Source organism: Benincasa hispida, chromosome 9, assembly GCF_009727055.1.
Source record: "Benincasa hispida cultivar B227 chromosome 9, ASM972705v1, whole genome shotgun sequence".
In the NCBI taxonomy this organism is placed as follows: Eukaryota; Viridiplantae; Streptophyta; class Magnoliopsida; order Cucurbitales; family Cucurbitaceae; genus Benincasa; species Benincasa hispida.
The window spans coordinates 75,911,368-75,920,670 of NC_052357.1; positions in this window are offsets into that span (position 1 = coordinate 75,911,368).

Genomic DNA, 9,303 nt, shown 5'->3' on the forward strand with positions numbered 1-9,303 from the left:
TAGAATTCAATGGAGGGAGGGAAATGACGAGAGGGAGAGATGAGCGAGAGCGGAGAGAGGGAGCGAGACGAGAGGATATTTTGTTGCAGATTGTAGAGAGCGAGAGGGACTAGGAGAGGATAAAAAAATATAATAAATTCGGATTGGGGATTAATCGGGGTCGGGGCGGGGGATACGTCCCCATCCCCCCTGTCCCGGACGAGGCCCCAAATAAATTCTCCGGTTTACCCCATCCCCGATCAAACTGGGAATCCCCGCCTGGGACCTCCCCGTTGGGTTTTTGTTGCAAACCCTAATCAAAACTAAAACGTTTGTTTACGTTTGAGTTTTAGTAAATTTATTCCATAGTTAATTTATACATTAATAAAATCTTAAATTATGAAATGCCTTTTTAAAAAAATTAAAATGAGTTAATTTATATTTTTAATAAAAATTAGGGTGAATTTAGCAATATTTGAACCTACGACAAAATTAACATTTTTTTTATAAAAAAAAGTAGTCTAATTTAATGAAATTTAATACAACTTGACATTTAGGAAAAAATGAATTGCTTTTCCATTAGGATCATTATTTTTAAATTGGGTAAATAGTAAGTAAGCTTGCAATTTATCATGTTGCTATTACAAGCAAAAGAATTTGGTTAATAGTTTTGTCAGCATGGCAATTTCGTGATGACATATTTGATAAGAAGTTGGAATCTTTCTACTCTAAATGCATAATGAAAAAAAAATCAATGATTTAAAAACAATCAGGTAAAAAATGCCTTCACATGTAAGAGGTCAAATACTTATTAAATTGCACACATTTTTTACAACCTACTTTAGTTTAAATATACCAAAAAAATAAAAAATAAAAAATCAAGAGAAAGATTTGACAAACTAAGACAACTTAGTGGATTGTGTGAAGCCATCCATAATGGCCACAAATATAATATTGTGGCATCTCAACAAATTATTTCATCATAATTTATCATGTGGATTTTTTTAATTTTGTTTAAAATATTTTATTTTTTTTAATTGCATTTCAAGATGTACCAAATATTACTCATTCAAATTTATCTCGTAAAGTTGTCTATTTTGACAATATATCTTCTTTCTCTCTCTCTCTCTCTCTTTTTTTTTTTTTTTTTTTTATTTATAGAAAATTTGACAATATATTCTTTTATTTTTTTGTAAAATCCTGTCACATGAGAATATTTTAGAGTACCATCATCTTTATGCTAAAAGTAAAAAAATAATAATAAAAAAAGGCACGTGCAGTGCACTTGTAATATTTTGGTTTTGAACTCTAATTAAGATTCTTGATTAAAATTTCAATTTTTTTTTAAAAAAATTTAAACGACAAAAAGAAAGAAAACAAAACAACCAAAATAAATAAAACAAAGCATAAATTACCATTATTTCACATGTTCTCAGCTTTTTACAAAGGTTGTTTTCAAATATAATAAAATGAATCAAAATATTTATAAATATAGTAAAATATCAATGTCTATAAATGCGAGATATCGATAGATCTGTGATATTTTGTTATATTTGAAAATATTTTCAGCAATTTTATCATTTAAAATAATTTTCCTTTTTATTATAATTAGACAAAGGAAAAATAAGTTGTTTTTTATTAAAAATATTTTAGGAGTAACTTTGGACCACCAAATGTTAGTCGACAACTCATATTATATGTCAATTGAGTTAGACTCATTTTGGGAAAAAAAAATAATAATAGCGAATTTTTTTTAAAGATTCTGTTTTTAAAATAACTAATACAAAAAATATAAATACAAATCTATAAAAAAAAATTAGGACAAAATATACTTTTGATCCCTCAAATTTGAAATCGTTATCTATTTAGTCCTTAAAATTTAAAAACATGCACTTTAGTCCCCACCATCCATTAAACAGCCTTAAGTAGGAACAATAGATTATTCGTCTTTTTATAAGCCTTATGAAACGGTTAATTTTAATATTTTTAATAGATTATGGGTATGAGAGTGCTTGGCAGAAAAGATCGATTTAGGGTTGTCTTTTAATATTTTCAATATATATGTTAATTTTGCCTTCTAAATTCTAATCAGATCCAATATTTTGTCGTATCATCTATGTCATCACCTAACGATCTAGTCAACATTTTGTTAGTTTAAAGTTAAATCAGGATTAAATAGAATCATTTTATAAATGTGAGGATTAAATTGAATGTTTTGAGACCTTAAGGACCAAATAGATATCAAATTTAAATTGGAGGGACCAAAAGTACATTTTACTTTAAATTTTATAAAATATTTAATGAACATCCCTTGCCAATTCATTCTAACGACAGATTAGTGTTATATGTGTTTAACGTTTGTATGTTATTGGAGTTAGAAGAGGGAACTAATAAAAGTTAGGACAATTGACAAAAATGACATTTTTCAAGTTTTTATTTTGATTGGACCATTTTTAAAAAATATGTTTTTTTGACCCCCCACAATTTTGAAAATGATAAAAATTATCCTAATACTCTTCATATTTCCAAACTCACTCAAACCCTCCAAACCCTCACTTTTCTTTTCCATTAACACTCTTCTCCATTTCAAAAGTTCAATCTCACTCCATTTCACTCTTCCCATTCCACATTTCCTTGTCATTCTCCTTTTCATTAAAGATCATTGGGATTTTTCAACTAAGTTATGAATTTTCATTTTATTTCAATCAATGTGTTAGTTTATGTTAGGTGTTCTTGTGTGAATATTTGAAATCTATGTTAGATCTATGTTGAATGTTATTTTTTTTTCCTAAAAACATCATGTTTGGCATTTTCTGAATAAGTTTGAGCCTAAAATGCATTTCAGGAATTCGGTCTTACCCGGTCGGGTTTCATAACATTGTGACCGGGCGAGTAAGTTTGAGGTTGCTTGAGGATAGATTTGGGGAAAAGGGATTGTGCTTGGTGGTAGACCAGCCGGGCTATAAGTGATTTCGACCGGGTATGGGCGGAAAAGATAGGAAAGGACGAGGGGGAAGGGGGCAAAACTGGGTAGGAGTAGGTGGCGCCTGGTCTCGGACCGACCGGGTATTGGACTGGGTAGGGGGAGGGCACTAGGTAGAGAGGGGGCACGCAAGAGAGGGGGCAGGTATTGGGACTAAACGTTCGCTTAGTACCATCGCCTAGTACTAAACGATCGCTTAGCTATGATCGATGGGAACTAAACGATACGTTGTAGATTTTCTAAACAATGGGCCCACTACACGATCGTTTAGCTACATTGCACGCTCAAACGATGCAATGAAGTGCTACGCGATAGCGCTGAGCGATCATTTAGATGTAGACCTAAGCGATCGTTGGCGTGGGAACTAGACCGATCGTTGGATTTCTAAACGATGCGATGAAGTGCTATGCGATAGAACTGAGCGATCGTTTAGATGTAGACCTAAGCGATCATGGCGTGGAACTAAACGATACGTTGGATTTTTCTAAACGATGGCATTACACGATCGTTTAGCTTACGATCGCGCGCTAAGCGATGCGATGAAGTGCTACGCGATAGAACTGAGCGATCGTGGCGTGGTACTAAGCGATCATTTATATGTAGACCTAAGTGACCGTTTAGATGTAGACCTAAGTGATTGTTTAGATGTATACCTAAGCGATCGTTTAGAAGTGCTACGGCAATAACACTAGACGATAGCTGTGTAGGGGAGGGGAAACTGGGTAGGGGGCGGGCCATGGGGGATGCTTCTGGAATTTGGCCCGACCCGGCCTGGTCAGGTATTGGACTGGGTAGGGTATTCGTTTTTTTTTGCCAGCCTCATACTGGCCGGGTATGGGCCGGGCCTTTTTATTTATTTATTTATATTTATATATAATTTTTTTTTAAGTATGCATTGATGATCATGATGTGTTGTCTTCTAATTTATCTATTTCATGAAAAATGTAGGTTATAATGGAACTAGATATGAAGGTACATCCTAATGACCATTTTCCTACGGCCCATTCATGTTGTTCCCACATAGGAAAGACTATCCCTAAAATTAAGAAAAAACTATCTTCGACACAATTAGCCATGTTTAGACAAACATGTTTTGGTACTCTCCTTGACACAAACATCATATTCAATGGACCACTAATTCATTATATTTTTCTTCGGGAGGTAGAGGAACCTAGGAGAGATGTGATTAGCTTTAATCTTATGGGGAATAAAGTATCCTTCAGCCGAGCAGAGTTTAACCTTATTACAGGACTAAAACATCAAACTAGAAATGTGAGGGGAGAAAATTCTTTTGTTAGACTTAGAGCCAAGTATCTGAACGATAATGAGGGCATGAAGGCATACGAGTTGGACTCTACTTTTCCAAGTCTTGAGTTTGAAAACGATTTTGATGCAGTGAAAATTGCATTGTTTTATTTTATTGAGTTTGCTATGATGGGTAGAGAGAGGAAAAAGCAAATGGATTTTGAAAATTTAGTGATCATAGACGATTGGAATAGATTTTGTAATGAGGATTGGAGCAAGAAAATTTTTGCCAATACAATTAAACGATTCAAACAAGGATTGAAAGATAAAGTACAGACTTATAAAGGCAATGCAGATGGAAAACAACAGACGTACAGTCTTTACGGATTTCTCTATGCTTTTCAGGTAACTTAATTTGTTTGAATTACACTTACATTTGTTTGAATATTCATAAAAGTACACCACTGATATACACTTACATTTCATATAGGTATGGGCATATGAAACGGTTTCATCATTATCTGGACGCATTGCAAACAGATTGAATGAAAATGTGATACCACGCATTTTGAGATGGTTGTGCTCACATTCTCCTCCATATGGAGTGATTAGAGACGAAGTCTTTGGGTCAGATGCAGTATGTTTCTTCTTATTTTTTTTGGGTTAGAATTATCTTGATACTTATAGCTTCTTAGTTTATTTTTTCATGATTACAATTTTTTGTAGGTGAAAATTACATTGGAACTCGTTCCTTTAGAGGAAGAGATTCAGTTTATGAATCGTGTTATGGAGCCACCCATCCCTCCACTTGCACCAATTGCACCACCTACACCACCTGTACAACCAAAACCCATAAATGATGGCGATGTTGCTGGATCTTCGAACACTAAGGAGGTTGATGACAGTGACAATCAACAAAGACGTGACGGGAAGTCCAAGAAGAAACGAAAGAATTACCGCAAATTGGTTAAGCTAGTCAAACGTCTTGATCGTCGCGTGGAAAGTCTTGATCGTCGCATGAAAAGTGTGGAACGTGACCTAAAAAGCATTAAAAAGTACTTGCGACGATTATCAAAAGTAAGGTTATACCATTGTGATGCTTCTTGTATGTTATCTTCATAACTAAGCATGCAGGGATATACCTAAAAAGCATTAATAACTATGTATACAGGGAAAAGACTTTAACTGCACTAGAGGTGGGGACCATGGAAGTACGATTGATCATGTTGTGGCCAACGATGGTGATAGGGATGGTCATTATCTTGGAGCTATAGGTGTGGTAGTTGGTGATATTGTACCTGGGGCGGTTCCAGGTGACGATGTTGTAGATGAAGGGTCCGCCATTGATGGACGGAAGGACGAGGTATGACCTCGTTGAGAAGTTAACGACCAAAACTATTGATATAATATTGTCATTCAGAATTTAGGATATTTTGTCATGATCCTTGTTGTCTGTTCTTATCGTCTATTTCTTCCTATTTTATTATGAAATTTGGAAGTTAGGATATTTCATCATGATCATGCTATGACCTCCTATTGTTGTAATAATTATTTTATTTTTTATTTGATTGAATAACCCTATAATTAACATAGAAGTGTAGCTATCATTGTGTAGGTCGATTGAACACAACTATTCTTATAAGTTCACTATAAATTTTATTGTATAGGTTGTCAATATTTGTGACACGGAAAATGTAAATGTAATAGAAGGTCACAGTGGCCAAATGAGGAAAATTTCTTGGAAATGAACTACACCGTGGAAGGACACAAGTAAGTATGGGAAGAGGGAAAAAATGCTTCAGAAGTACGATCCCCTCGTTGACATACCTAAGGATCTTAACATTAAATTTCAAAAGTGGATGGACAACATAGACCTTGCTGGGATGATTCGGAGTAATAAATATACTTAAATGGATAAAAATTGGTTTAATAGTCTGTTAACACCGTCCTAATGGATGAATGACAAGGTATATAACCTTAATTTGGATTCTCGTGTGTGTATATGTGTCTCTATTTACTTGAACACTCTTATCGTGCTTGTAATAGACATATTGTTTATGTTCATAAAACGAAAATGCAAGCCCAACCAGGCTTGTGTCGTCGAAGATTTGCTATAGCTGATATTGTAGTTACGGTATGTTATCTGACATTGTAGTTATGCTATATATTAGGCCATTTTATGATATTGTCTGATTTTCTCGTTCCTTTAGAACTTTCTAAGATGCGATCACCATACTATCGATTGGAGTAAGGCGAAAAACCTTTTAAAGTACGTTCATGGTAAACACACTGAATACGATGTAGCTTGGACAACGTCGATGCTGTTTACATGCCTTTCAACCTCTCTGGGATGCACTGGGACTTTTTTGTGCAAATACCATGAAATGCTTCTGGGAAGACCGTGATAATTGCTTTTTTTATGCTAGGGTGTCTATCTGATACTACAACTAGATCATGAACTCTCCCAATTGCCCATCTTAATTGTTGAAGGAACCACACCGAAGATTCATCAGTTTCTCCACCAGATATACCGAATGCAACTGGGTATATTTGATTATTTCCATCGACCCCAGTCGCAAGCAGGAGTTTACCACTGTATTTACCTCTTAAATGTGTTCCATCTACAATTAAAACAGGGCGAATGCAGTTCAGAAACCCCCTTATGGAAGCTCCAAGAGCCATAAAGACGTGCTTGAAATATTTATCTTCTTGCAGATCATATTTAAAGGCTGAACTAGGATTTTCAATTTGTAAGGCTTCACCAAATTTAGGTAACTTCTTGTACGATTCTTCTAGTGACCCTCAAATAAGCACTAATGCTTCTTCCCTTGCCCTCCATGCCTTGTCATAACTTAAACTCACACTATACTCTTGTTTTATATCCTTGACAATGCCTTTCAGTCTATATGAACGATTAACATCTTCAAACTTCGATGAAATTAAATGTCCGAGAACCCAACTAGAAGTTTGTCTATGATCGTTAGTCAATATTTCATTTCTACATATGTGGACATTATCATACTTAGAGATCTTAAATATTTCACAATTTTTCAATTTAACGGCTCGAAGTCTCCATTTGCATTTTTCAACTAAACATATAACTTTGTATAATGTTGTGGTCGACTTCTTCACCCTAAACTGAAAGTTACCTCTAATTGCTAACATAGATTACCGCATCTTTAAATCTTTCTTAGATATAAATATGTCCCCAACTTTCACATCTTCAAAAGAATAAGACTAACCTGGCATGGTGATTGTGCTACTAGAAGGATGTGACAAGTCACGACCCGTTGCATGTGACAAGCCTTCGTAGNCTTCAAAAGAATAAGACTAACCTGGCATGGTGATTGTGCTACTAGAAGGATGTGACAAGTCACGACCCGTTGCATGTGACAAGCCTTCGTAGTCTTCGATTGTTCGTTCTTCTGCATGAGGTGTTTGGTGGGTGTTAATCTTGGGTTCCTCTTCATCGTCATTCTCCCTCCAAGACCAATCATTGAAATATTGCCCTTGGTTTGCATCATCCCCTAAGTTATGAGTCACCAAATTACTAGGCGATGAAGTAAGTGATGGGTTAAAATATGTGGGAGAAAATTGACTATTCGACTCCATCTTCCACCGTACTGGCCTGGATGTTGAAGGGATTTCTTCAATTTGTCGGACATATGAATTATTTGGATGAAATCCTTGATTTGTTGAACACTTTGAAGCGTGGATACGTAAAGAGGTATTACTGAGACCTCTTCCCATGTAAGGAATGTGTGTAGATCTTCATCATTCCGAATTATAAATGCAGAGACTTTGGATCTCAATTGAAGTATAATCTTATAACAAGATCATACTCATCTGACATTATACCACTTATCCTATAAACTTCGGTCAAGAATTCATTATAGGTCGTGCCCACCTCAATGTCAAACCCTCGCAACTCTTCTCCATCATAATCCTTTTCCCTTTCATTCCAAACGCCATAAAAAATAAAATCCAAACACAAGGCATTCTCCTACATTTTATATAGAAAATGTATTAATATAATGCAATAAAAAAAAAAAAAAATATGATTCTGTTTTTTTGGCCAGGTGGTCCACCCGATCGAGTCCACCACCGGGCCATAAAACAGAAGCATGGACTTTGTATGTGCCCGGTTGGGTAACCCGATGAAGCACGGCCAGGAATCTAACTTTTGCTTCTTACCTGGTGAAGCCCGACCGGGTATCAAAAAAACAATATATATTTTTTAATTTTTTTAATAAATTGATAAATAAATATCAAATGTAAGGCATTATTAACCAAAAAAAAAAAAAAAACATACAATTAACAAAGAAACCATAACTCAAACTCCAAAAATCAACCTCTAAAAATTTATAAATAAAAATCAAATGAAGGGCATTGTCAATTTTCCTAATAATTAGTGAACTATTGACAATACATATAAAAATGAAATACATACCTTCTTATGACGGAGTTTACAAAATTACAGCTTCATGAGATACAAGTTTTGGGCTTTAGATGAAGAGAACTTCTCAGTGGAGAATTTGATGAAGAGAACAATTTGATGAAGAGATACAAGTCTAGAAATGGTTTTTGGGTAAATTAATTTTAGGTGGAATATGAATTAATTTGGTAGGTTGGTGGTTGAAATTGAAAGTGGGCATTTAATAAGGAGTTGAACCAGATTGCACCTTGAGAAAATCGGTCGCTTAGCTCTATTGTTTAGAAAATCCAATGTATCGTTTAGTTCCCATGCCATGATCACTTAACTCTACATCTAAACAATCGCATCGCTTAGCGCACGTCATAGCTAAATGATCGTGTAGTACTATTGTTTAGAAAATCCAACGTATCGTTTAGTTCCCATGCCACGATCGCTTAGCTCTACATCTAAACGATCGCATCGCTTAGCGCGCGTCCTAACTAAACAATTGTGTAGTGCCATCGTTTAGAAAATCCAATGTATTGTTTATTTCAATGCCACGATCGCTTAGCTCTACATTTAAATGATCGCTCAGCATATCGCATAACACTTCATCGCACTTAGCGCGCATCGTAGCTAAACGATCGTATACTGCCATCGTTTAGAAAATCCAATGTATCGT